Raw genomic sequence first — 11628 nt, forward strand, 5'->3', positions numbered from 1 at the left:
AAAAAGACCAATACTGCATGATCTCACTTACATGTAGAATCTAAGAAAACAAACAAACAAACAAAACAAAATGAAAAGAGACTCATAGATGCAAAGAACAAATGGGTGGTTACTAGAAGGGAGAGAGGTGGGGAGGTGGGTGAAATAGGTGAAGGGAATTAAGAGATACAAACTCCAGTTATACAATAAATAAGTTACAGCATAAGGAATACAGTCAATAATATTTTTGTATGGGGACAGATGGTTACTAGACTTATTGTGGTGATCATTTCATAATGTATTTCAATACATACTGTACTGTATGTATTCAATACATACTGTACATACATACGTACTGTATTTCAATTAAAAAAATAGCTTGCAATTTTTAGACTATTTGAAAATAATGATGATAATTCAGGTCAAGAGTCACAATATGAAAGCATAGTCTTTTAAAAAAAATGATGCTGCAAAAGAATAAAGTTGAACTCCTACTTCATACCATATACAAAAATTAAGTCAAACCAAGTCATAGACCTAAATGTAAAGGCTGAAATTATAAAATGCTTGGAAGAAAACACAGAAGTAAAACTTCATGACCTTGTGTTAGGCAATAGTTTCTTAGAAACAACATGAAAAGCACAAGCAACAAAATAAAAGATAGGTAAATCGGACTTCATCAGAATAAAACAACTTTTGTATTCCAAAAGACATGATCAAGAAAATGAAAAGATAACCCACAGAATGGGAGAAAATATTTGCAAATTGTATAACTGATAAGGGTCATATACAGACAATATATGAAGAACGCTTACAACAGTAAAAACACAAATAACAATTTTAAAATGTGCAAGGGATCTGAATAGATATTTCCTCAAAGAATAAATACAAATTGCCAATAAGCACATGAAAAGATACCCAGTATCATCAGTTATTAGGGAAATTCAAATCAAAATCACAATTCAAATCATACCCACAAGGATGGCTATACCAAAAGACAGATAATAAGAAGTGTTGCTATGGATGTGGAGAAACTAGAACCTTCATACATTGTTTGTGGGAAAGCAAAATGGTGCAGCCATTTTGGAAAACAGTTTGGTTGTTCCTCAAAAAACTAAACAGAATGGCCATGTGACCCAGTAATTCCACTCCCAGGTATATATGTGAGAGAAATGAAAATGTATGTTCCCATTAAAATGTGTACACAAATGTAAATAGCAGCATTATCCTTATAGCCAGAAAGTGAAAACAATCCATGATAAATAGATAAACAAAATGTGGTATAACCATATGATTGAATATTATTTCAACATAAAAAGTAATGAAATATTGATACATGGTACAACATGGATGAACTTTGAAAACATTATGCTAAGTGAAAGAAGCCATTCACAAAAGTCCAATTAATGCATCATTCCTATTGTTCTCTTTATATTAAATGTTCAGAATGAGAAAATCCATAGAGACAGAAAAAGTTTGATTAACGGTGAGGGTGAGAGCAGAACAGATGGGGAGTGACTGATAGTGGGTACTTTCTGAGGTGATGAAAATATTCTAAAATTAGATAGTAGTGATTGCACAACTCTGTGAATATGCTAAAACTCACTGAATTGTACACTTTAAAATGATAAATTTTATGATTGTGAATCATATCTCGATGAAGCTGTTATTAAAATAAAAGAATCACAATAATATAGATCTGTAGTCCTTATCTAAAATGTTTGAGGGACTTCCCTGGTGATCCACTGGTTAAGACTTTGCCTTCCAATGCAGGGGGTGCGGGTTCGATCCCTGGTCAGGGAGCTAAGATCCCACATGCCTCGCAGCCAAAAAACCAAAACGTAAAACAGAAGCAATATTGTAACAAATTCAATAAAGACTTTAAGGATGGTCCAGATTTTTTAAAGTCTTTTTAAAAGACTTTAAATATTTTTTTAATTTTTAAATTTTTTTTTTAATTCTAATAAATAAATAAATAATAAAATAAAAATAAAATAAAATGGGCGAGATGTGTTTTGGAGACTATAGAAAGGTAATGTGTCCCATATCTACCATAATTACATGACACTCTTAGAGGAGTATAGGGGCAGCACATCAATACTTCACAGCAAAATCTTATCGATATTGACACTGACTAGAAAAATAAATACTGTATAAGTAGTACTTTGTCATTTCAAAGATGGTTTGCCTCCAATTAGTTTGTGAAAACTTAGAGAAAAATAATTTTTCAAAACTTTTGTGTTTTGAAAATGTGAATAATGGGTGTTGAAGCCTTATAATGATGATGATTAATATTACTAATAATAATAATAGCAGCAGTTTCCATTTACTGTGTTAAGCATGGCGCATGCATTATCAGAAATTCTCATAATATTCCTGTGGGATAAGTACAATTAACCCCAACTGGGAAAACTAGGTTTTCTAATGATTAGGTGACTTTTCCAAGCATGCAGTTAACAAGGTAAGGGTAGAGATTTAAAATCAAATCTGTCTAATCACAGAGCACACTCACTTTCCTCTACAAGGAAGAGTGTGTTCAGATCATTTATCTGAGATATAGACTTTACATCTGTAAAATGGAGAAAAGAAATTGGGGGATTGTTTATATATCCCCCTCAGAGGAAAAACTGTTATAAATATAACATAAATGGGTATATCCCAAGGCAACTTTTGCTTCATGAAGTTATAAGTCATAACATTAAAGAATTTTAGGGAGTGCTGTACTTGAAAAATTTAAGAACAATTATTCTAAATACTAATCTGATCATGTTGCTCTACAGTTCAAAAATCTGAAATGGATCCTCATTGCCCACAAGATGAGAATTGCTTTGCATGACATATAATAGCCTTCTTGGCCTGGGCTAGCAGGTCTTATTGCCTCAACTCCAGCCACTTTTTTTTTTCCAAATTCTGTTCCAGCTACTGAATTTCTTACATTTCCCAATCACATGACCCTACTGACAGTTTAGTGGCTTTACAAATCTTATTCTCCATGTTACCTTAGCCCCAGCCTTAACTACCTTAAATTTACAAATATCCTTCAAAACCTTGTTTCAATGTCACTTCTTCTGAAATAATTCACCTATACTTGCCAAACAAATATTTGATTATTAAATGATTGACATATAACCTACTTATTAAATGTAGTACATGCTTATCTATCTCTATAAGCACATAGAATTTTGGCATACAATAGTAAAGTACTCATTTTTTCTTCTTACAGTATTGCAGCATTAACTGATTTTTGTCTTTGGAAGTGATATTCTAAAATCTTTACATGAATTTTGTTTCTAAAGCACAGAGGTGAAAAAGAGAAAATTTGGATTATTAAATATAAAGAATAATAGATTCTTGGTTTTAACCCAAGTCCATATAAGACCAAAGAGTTACTAGGGTAAGTAGAACATTGAAGGGCAATAACTGAGTAAATCTGGGTACCGTGAATTGAAAAGAAAGTTTCAGTCTTATACACTAAAGTCCATATATATAGTTTAGGTTAGAAGTTGCAAAGTTTTTCTGTAAAGGGCCAGATCATAAATATTTTAGGCTCTGCAGGTCAAGAGACAAAATTAAGTTATAACTCAATTTTGTCACTGTGATTTGTAGTGCTCTGAGAAGCAATGCAAAGCTACGAGAGCACCACATTTACATCTCTGTTGCAATTACTCAACACTGCTGTTTTAACACAAAAGCAGCTATAGACAATATGTAAACAAATGAGTGTAGCTGTGTTCCAATAAAACTTTAATTATAAAGTTGGAATTTCATATAATTTTCACATTGCAAAATATCATTGTTTTGATTCTTTTCAACCATTTAAAAACATAAAAACTATTCTTGGTTCATGGGTCCTACAAAAACAAGCCAGATGTGGGTGGGCTCCAGGTCATAGTTTGCTGAGCTATGGTTTATTTTTTAATCTATTCATACTCTTGACTTACCAGGTTTCATCTCTGGCATAAATAAATCAAAAAATCACAATGTTTTATTTAAATTTACGTTGCTGTTGCTGAATTAATTTTTACATTATATATCTTCTCATGCAGTTTTTTTTGTTACATTTGAATTTTTAACTAGACTTAACGTAATTATTAAAGCCACCTCTATATTCTAGGGCTCTGAGATATATCATCAGTTTTGTTTGTTTTTTAATATACCATCACTTTTGTATTTATATTGTATCAGCTTCTTATAAATTATTGTCCTTTTTCCCCCCAAAGCAAAAAGTATGTAGTTTAGAGTTCTTTATATACTTAAGAGTGGTTTTCTGTCGCTGTGTGTGAACAAGACAGATTGCATGGAATTTTGTTTTAAACTCTAAAAATGTTGCTCTGTTGTCATCTCGTATTTAATACTACAGAAAAGAAGTCTGAGACCAGCTTAATTTTTGTTTCCTGATAATAATATGCAATTTTTTTCTCTCTCTTTCTATACACATGAAAATTTTTTTTCCTTTATCATTATAATTTGAAAAAAATTTTGATATTGTGTCTCTGAGTTGTTACATCTCATATAAGAAATATCCTTTCTGCATACATTGGTCATTTTTTAGTTAATAAAACTTTTATTTCCTGTTATCTCTTTATTTGTTACTTTTTTTTCAAATGTTCTGTTCTCTTGTTTAGGAACAATTAGCTATTTTCTAGTCTCTCCTTCAGAAATTCCAAATGTTCATATAATGGACTTCATCTTTCTCTCTTTTCATGCATTCAGTATTTCAGCTAGGACATTTTTTCAAGTCTATTCTCCACACATTAGATTTTCTACCGTAACATCAGTTCTGCTCTTTACTGCCTCAAATATGAACTTTTAATATGTTATTGTGATAGGCAGAAATGTCCCTCCTCAAAGATGTCCAAGTCCTAATTCTTAGAACTTGTGAATATGTTACCTTACATTGCAAAAGGAACTTTGCAGATGTGATTAAATGAAGAACCTCCTGGATTATCCAGCTGAGTCTTTAAATGTTGTTAAGTTTTCCTAGTTGTGGTCATAATGTATTTGACTACAAAAGAATAGTCAGAGAGATGCAATGTTGCTGGCTTTGAAGATGGAGGACGGGAGCCATAAACCAAAGAATGTGGGTAGCCTCCAGAAGCTGGAAAAGGCAAGGAAACAGTCTCTCCCAGAGCCCCCAGAAAGGAATGCATCCCTGCCAATACCTTGATTTCAGCCCAGTAAAACCTATATCAGACTTTGAAATATAGAAATTATACAGCATGAATATAAAACTAATACAGTTCTCACATTTTTCAGTTTTTTTGTCCTCTTTTTATCTTATTCTCTTCCTAGTGTCACTTAATTGTTGCTATTTTTATATGAAGTTCTCCTATCCATAGAGGCTATGCATTCTTGCATGTGTTAGATATCAAAAAATTCCTTCAAATATTCTTCCTTAGCTTAAAATTCTTCTCAGATTTTCACAGGTATGCCTATGATATTCTGCCAATTTCCTTTTCCCTGGTTTTGTGGGAATTTTTTGTTCCACTTTATTCATTTCAAATGCTGAATTTATCCAGAAAGTCCTGGCATTGAAAGAGCCTGTATAGATCATTTCTACATAGCCCAGTGTTTTCCAAGTGTGTGCATGTGTGGAGGGTGAGGGGGATGTTGAGGGAAGGAGAAGAGACAGAGAATAGACCTCTATGAACAGACAAAATGAAATCAGGAACTGGGATATTCTTTTTAAAATTATACCTAAAAAATATCTAATACACTCCTGCCCAGAAAGATTCAGTGCTATAAACTGCTATAAGTGAATCACTGTGAATAATGAGAATTTTCATAATACTCAAGCATATTCTTCAGAAAAAACTGGTAGAAAACAATAAATCTTCAACTCTTTCTATTCACAAATAAGGAACTTGATGCCTGGAGACATTATAAAACCCAACAAATGATATATCTATTGCTGGAGCCAAGTCTAAAACTTTCAGTCCAGTGCACTTTCTAGCTGGTGTAGGTTATAAACTGTAATCTACAATTAGGATTTTGTCACAGGTATCCATATAATTTCTTATTCTATATCTTGCAATATTTGAATATTTTAAAATTCAAAGTATGTAAAAAATGCTTTTTGTATTAAACTATCTTCCCTTCATCTTCCCCAAAATTTTAAGTTGTTCAATCTAATTGGTCTGCTGTTTTTGCACTTTGTCCTACATAATACTACTATAGAAGAACTAAGCTACTTTATTCCTGCTTCATTCTCCATGTTTAATGGCTTGAAAACCATGAAATTGAAAAGATCCTCTCATTTACAGAACTGTCTCCACCTTCTGATTCAACACAACAGAGTTTGTTAAACCACTGAGTACAGAGTATTTATCTTTCTATTGTTAACATTTCAAAACTAAAAAGTAAGCTAAGAAGTCATCTTTTCTTTTTGATGAAAATATATACCTACTCACTATATTGTTGCAAAGATACTTAACACTTGTACCATATAAGAAAGAATTAAATGTATATAATAGGGGTGAAAGAAATTTAGCTTATATGATTCTTATATGTTCAGTAAGGATATATTCAGTCTTAAGGATATTAAATATGATGAACTATGTACTGCTATTTTCCATTAATGTAATTTTAGTCATTCTGAGAGAATACCAAAAAATAACTACATTCTAAGCAGTGTTTTTATTAAGACCTTCACATTTAGAGTCAAATCTATTCATATCAAAAACATGGTAGATACTCAATAGATGAATGGATAAAGAAGATGTGGTGTGTATATATACAATGGAATATTACTCAGCCATAAAAAGAATGAAATCTTTCCATTTGTGACAACATGAATGGGCCTAGAGGGTATTATGCTTAGTGAAATAAGTCAGACAGAGAAAGACAAATACTGTAAATTACCACTTACATGTGGAGTCAAAAAAATAAAACAAACAAATGAATATAATGAAACAGAAACAGATTCACAGAGAACAAACTAGTGGTTACCAGTGGGGAGATTGGAAGAGGTAGGGGCATGATAGGGATAGAGGACTAAGTGGTATAAACTACTATGTATAAAATAAATATGCCACAAGGATATATTGTACAGCACAGGAAATATAGCTAATATTTTATAATAACATTAAGTGGAGTATAATCTATAAAAATTTTGAATCACTTTGTTGTAAACCTAAAACTAATACAATATTGTAAATCAACTACACTTCAATTAAAAAAAATAAAAAGAAAGAAAAAACATGGCACATATGAACAAAGACTAGGGTGAAATTTGGCCTAGTTTCATGTTTCTATATGGAGGAACTTCCACTGGAATAGTCGAGATGATTTTGGCATTGGAGTAGGGGAAGGAAAGCTTTCATTGAGCTGGTGGACCTCTACATTATACAATATTCAGCATCCTTAAATGTCAGGGTCCTAAAAGCCAGTAGCTTTTAAAGATATCATAATAATTTCATAACAACTCCACATATTTCAAATGGCCCAGAGGTACACTCCAGGATGAAAAACCAGAGCACTAGATTAACAGTCCTGGCCTCAGATCCCACTCTGTATTCACAGCTTCCCAACAGGGGAGTTACATGATCCGTAGCTGAAATCCTTTGGCCCATATTATTCCAATGGGTAGAGATAACCTGTTATAAACCTGTAAACACTAGGGGTTTATCTTCTTTCTCTTCCCTCTCTGCCCTGGATCATACAGACCAGCAATTCTGAGTAAGTGCATCTGTTCTTTAAACTGAAATTTTCTCTCACTGGACTAAAGTCTAGGTTCTGAGAAAGGGAGTGGAGCTAAAAAGGGGAAGGAAGTTCTAGTACTCATTTTTGGTCTCCCACTGAAAGCACTATGTCCAATCAGCTCTGTAGTAAGGAAGCAGATCTTGCCAACTCCACCTGTCTGTTTACAAATTCAAGAGAAGAGCTATTATTTATTGAGGCCCTAAAACTTTAATTCCATTAGAATTCTTGCTATAATCAGTTTGTCTTTATTCTAGTTTCTCCACTAGAAATGAAGTGAGTTGAGTAAACAAAGGAATAAATATTAAACAGTTCGAATAAAATTATAAGCGCTAAACAATCAGTGCTCCTAAATACTCTTATGTTTATTACAAAAGCTATATATTTTTCCTTTTCATTGTTTTCTCTGTCTAATGATAGTATCTACTACTGATGCCCACTTTTACCGATAAAGCTAGATAAAGGTACATTAACAAACAAAATATCTCTATTTCTAGCCTTCCATTTTAATACAGAAAAGAGGAAAAGAGCCAAAGTGGAATCAAACACAATATTTTTTAGACACGGGAAATTATAATGTTATAAAAGATCATTCATTTAAATTAAATAATTCTAGTAGCATACACTAAAAGTAATCAGCTTTTCTTTGTCCAAAATGGACTTTCATAGAAGAGAGAATTACAAAAATAAAATTTTACATTTTCCCAAAATATTTGACAATAATTTATCTTTTACTTGCTTAAATATAAGAATATTCTTTAAGAGGATGATCAAAGGGCATCTGGAATAAAATACAATTTACATGTTTTTGAAAGACAGCAACAGTTTATTGATCATTGGTAGCTCATGTTTGTTAAACACTAAAAACAGAAAAGAAAAGAAAAGAAAAAGGATTCACTGAAGACCATGAACTAAGGTAAGCTACAGTGAGATGCACTGTGTAAGAAAGGAAAGAGACCCAATTCTGCTCCCAGCCAAGTAGTTTTGGATATAAATTACTCAGTCTTTGGAGTGAGGTAAGGTGGGAGAGTAATTTCCTTAACCCTCAAGAAGTTGATCAAAAACAGGTGTTCTTTATCCAAGGTCCACTTATGCTTGTAATTGTGTTTTTTTTCTAAGGGGAGAGTCAATAGCTTCCCTTGGCTTCTTACAATGGTATATGACACCAAAAAGGTCACTCATCGTTGAATTAGAAAGTACTCTTTACCAATTCTTTCAGGCTATGAATATATTTGAAAAAAATCTAGTGATGTCAATGGAAAAAAATATATATCATGCAAGACATTTCAGGTACTAACAAGAACTAATACAGAATCAACAACAGAGATCATAGAGACAAAAAGATAGATTAAAAGTGTAATCAATAACAGTTTACATTCGTGTAGATCATTACTTTAATAACACTTTCACAACCAATTATTCCTCCTTACTTTTTAGAAATAAAGGGCACATAAGTATCTCCACTTTCCAGATGAGAAAACAGTTATGAGGGTTACTGCCCAAAGGCAAATATTTCCAAACTCTGCTACGTTCCTGACTTTTAGGCCAGTCTTCTTCCCAGTGGTAACAAGTAGTACAAGCTTCCTTCTTGGGGATTTATACAGTAAACCTAGCAGAAGGAAGTAAAAGCAGACTCTTAGCTCCTTTGTATTTTCTCTCTGGAATGTTTGTTCTGCTGTAATTTTTAAATATGGGACAGGGACGCAAAAGAGGGCTTTATAGGGTTAGTACCACCCTTCTCCATAATAAGGTCCGAAAGGGAGATCATATATAAGGGCATGTCCAATAATGAACTGCCTCAACTTCCTGAGAAGGTCATTGAGCTCAAACAGCAGCACCGATTAAAAAGAATTCCAGGTGGAAGAAATTAGATCTTCTATCTCCCTTTTCCTAGTCATCCACATGGACACCATGTGGGTTCAGGGATTCACCAAACACCAGGAAAAGACCCATCCCGCCCCACCATCCTGGCAATAAAGCCACCTCAGGCTGCCTGAAGCCCTTCTCTGCACATGTTTTGGTCTGCAGATACTTGTTCGTTTTAGAAGGGGAGGTGAGAAAAAATGTTGAGAAGAGTAACAAGAGAGAGGGAGGCCTGAGCGGGAATTATAGACGCAGAGATCAGGACAGTGAAATTAACAGACGCGAATTAACTGACAGCACACGGGAGCAAGCCCCTACCCTAGTGGAAGGCCTTGGGATGTGGGTGGGGCTACGGTTCTAGGGCCCAGCAGCCAGCGCCAGACACGCTGGCAGGGCGGGAACCCCGCGTTCCTTAGCAACCACGGCGGCCACGCCCACCCACCGCACTAATCCCGCGCCCGCCATCCCCACCCCCACCGCGATCTCCCTGCTCTCCGGGAAGGGTCCTTAAGTCATTACCGTACCTACTGGGTTTCCCGGGCTCTGAGTTCCTCCTCTTCCAGAGCCCCCCCTCCGCCCAGCCCGCCCAAGTGCCGCTCCCAGGGGCGGATCGAACGTCTCCTAAACGCATTGGGGGCCCACTAAGGAGGTGCGCCTGCTTTCAGTCCCCGACCCCGAGCTTCCCGGGCAGGGCCTCCCCAATCCCCTCGCCCTCGCGGGACACACACACCTTAGCTCAGCCAACGCAAGGGCCAACAAACTATGTGTCCGGCTGGAAATGTTGCTGTCCACGGTCCTGTCACTCAGAGGAGGGGGCGGGACGAGCCTGCTGCACACCCCTACTCCTAGAGGGCGGTACAGAAAAGAGGCGGGGCTCGACGGAAAGCGGCGGGAGTAGCCTAAACTTGCGCTCCGATTGGTCATTCTCTCTCCCGCCTCTGCGTGGGTCCTGGAAGGAAATGCGCGGAACCTGTGGCATTTCCTTTTGACGCGATTCCCAGGCTCTGATACCTGTCTCACAAAGTGACTGTGGAAATTGAAAATAAGTACTGCGACTTGTTTTTCAATATAAAGCACAGAAATACGTTCTTTTGATTATTGAACTTTTCTCACGTAACACACATACACACATCCCCATCCACACTCTGGGGGGGCATCCCTGGATGGAAGAATGAACTGTCTGAAAACGATGTTGTTTGCAGATTCAAGCTTTTAACAGATTAATCAGTTTAGGAAAGGTGATTCCTGAAATCTGACCAACAACTAAGATTTGGAGATATGTCCAGGTACCCAGTCTTCACACCTACAAAATTGGAATGAAATATTGTTATTAGTTATTATTTGCAAAGCATCTGACAATTGAATGATTTATATCTTATATAATCGTCAAAACACCCATTGTGAGATGTTATTATCCACAGCTTAAGAACGAAGAAACTGAGGCTGTGAGTGACGTTTATTCAGTCGTTCAACACATGAAAAAGTGCCTGCAGTCATTATTTTTATACTGTGATAAATTGAACTCAAATTTCTTTAAAAAAAATTATGTGACTTCCAATATAATTTTTCTCTTGCTGAAATATAAGTCACTTTTCTCTAGGACAGCCCATCAAATCTTTAAAAACAAACGAACAAACAAAAGAAAACCTTGAGAAAGGAAATAGCATGCAAAAGAACTGGACAAGTATAAACAGACTAACTGGAAGATTCTTTGAAATCTCCCAAGACATCAGGACCAGGAATTGAGTCTAAAAATGTACTTTTATTTTCTGTCCTTCTAAATCCTTTGTTGGTCTCCAGTTCCTCTTCCAGAAATAAAGGTAGAGTTAAATGAGACTAATATGAGTCTAAAAATGTAGTTTTATTTTCTGTCCTTCTAAATCCTTTGTTGGTCTCCAGTTCCTCTTCCAGAAATAAAGGTAGAGTTAAATGAGACTAATACTCTTGACCAGATTTGCATGTGTGCAGCTTTAAAATAATAAAATCCTTTTTTGTTCTATATTATACCAGTACCCAGAAGTGTTTGTCTTGTCAGATAAGGTAGTAAGAAAGAAAATAAAAACAAACAAACAAAAACAATGCCTCTGG

At 35.1% G+C, this 11628-nt stretch overlaps 1 protein-coding gene across 3 annotated transcripts in view; it reads right to left on the reverse strand.

Annotated features, from left to right (window-relative positions):
- The window catches only part of TRIQK (triple QxxK/R motif containing), a 98988-nt gene extending 88608 nt beyond the window's left edge, over nucleotides 1–10380 (reverse strand). For 2 of the 3 annotated variants that reach the window (XM_027131390.1, XM_027131387.1), the window contains exons 1-2: nucleotides 10271–10363; nucleotides 9108–9286 (exon numbers count right to left, since the gene is read on the reverse strand). The gene's annotated coding sequence lies outside the window, so the exon portion shown is untranslated. Of the gene's footprint in view, nucleotides 1–9107; nucleotides 9287–10270 lie in introns of all 3 variants that reach the window. The other variant, XM_027131388.1, reaches the window with a different exon arrangement.
- Between the last annotated feature and the right edge of the window lie 1248 nt (nucleotides 10381–11628).

This window comes from Aethalodelphis obliquidens, unplaced genomic scaffold, assembly GCF_003676395.1.
Source record: "Aethalodelphis obliquidens isolate GAN/ISIS:26980383/991018 unplaced genomic scaffold, ASM367639v1 scaffold39, whole genome shotgun sequence".
Taxonomy (NCBI): domain Eukaryota; kingdom Metazoa; phylum Chordata; class Mammalia; order Artiodactyla; family Delphinidae; genus Aethalodelphis; species Aethalodelphis obliquidens.